At 40.1% G+C, this 815-nt stretch overlaps 1 non-coding gene across 1 annotated transcript; it reads right to left on the bottom strand.

Moving 5' to 3' along the window:
- Window positions 1-455: 455 nt before the first annotated feature.
- On the bottom strand, window positions 456-537 carry trnas-uga (transfer RNA serine (anticodon UGA)). Its single transcript has one exon. It is a non-coding gene; the product is annotated as a tRNA-Ser (tRNA).
- Between the last annotated feature and the right edge of the window lie 278 nt (window positions 538-815).

Here is an 815-nt window from a genome sequence, read left to right as displayed (position 1 = left end):
TAGATCTGACCTTGATCTGATCAACTAGAAAGCATGATCTACAAGTTTGAGTCAAACCGTTTTTGAGGTGTGCTTTGCATGCTTAGATGCAGATGAGTGAAATCAACAGTTTCTAACAGGATGGACCGACCTGAACCAGCAGTAAAATGTGTATTTTTCTTTATATTTTGACAGACAGGAGGTATTTTCAGGACGTTCTTGTGCTTACTTTGTTGCCCCCGGCTAAAATTGAACCAATGAACATGACTTTTGGTGATGCATTTCATTCTGCTTCAATTGTTCAACCAATCAACCAATGGGGAAAGTGGACCAACTAACTAACTAAGAGATTCGGTCCAAGAGAAAAACAACTTGAAATCAGCCCAACTTTCTCTTCATGGCTATATTTTACATTTGACCAATGCAGTCTCTTGTATATAAAGAGAGACACCCTGAAACATGAGCCAGTCTCTCTGCGCTGTGAGCAGGATTTGAACCTGCGCAGGGAAACCCCATTGGATTTCAAGTCCAACGCCTTAACCACTCGGCCATCACAGCTCCTGTCAAGAAGAATATTTCATTATCTCTTTAATGTCATTGATGCAGTCACTTTTCTTTCACGCTATGCAGTCCCCATTCCTGTAGCCTAAACATACTACACTCATTCAAATGAATGGAAGGACTGGTGTGAATACAGCCTTACTGATAGAAATGATGTTCTACAAAACTACAAATTGGTAGGTATTGGTAAGAATTTTCCTGTAATGAAGCCATAAAACAGCAGAATAGCATAGCAGCAGCTGGCATGGACTCTCTTTCTTTTGACTTTGTGTTAA

Source organism: Scomber japonicus, chromosome 19 (assembly GCF_027409825.1).
Source record: "Scomber japonicus isolate fScoJap1 chromosome 19, fScoJap1.pri, whole genome shotgun sequence".
NCBI lineage: Eukaryota > Metazoa > Chordata > Actinopteri > Scombriformes > Scombridae > Scomber > Scomber japonicus.
Note: the sequence above shows the minus strand (reverse complement) of the source record. Positions and strands in the feature narration are given on the sequence as shown.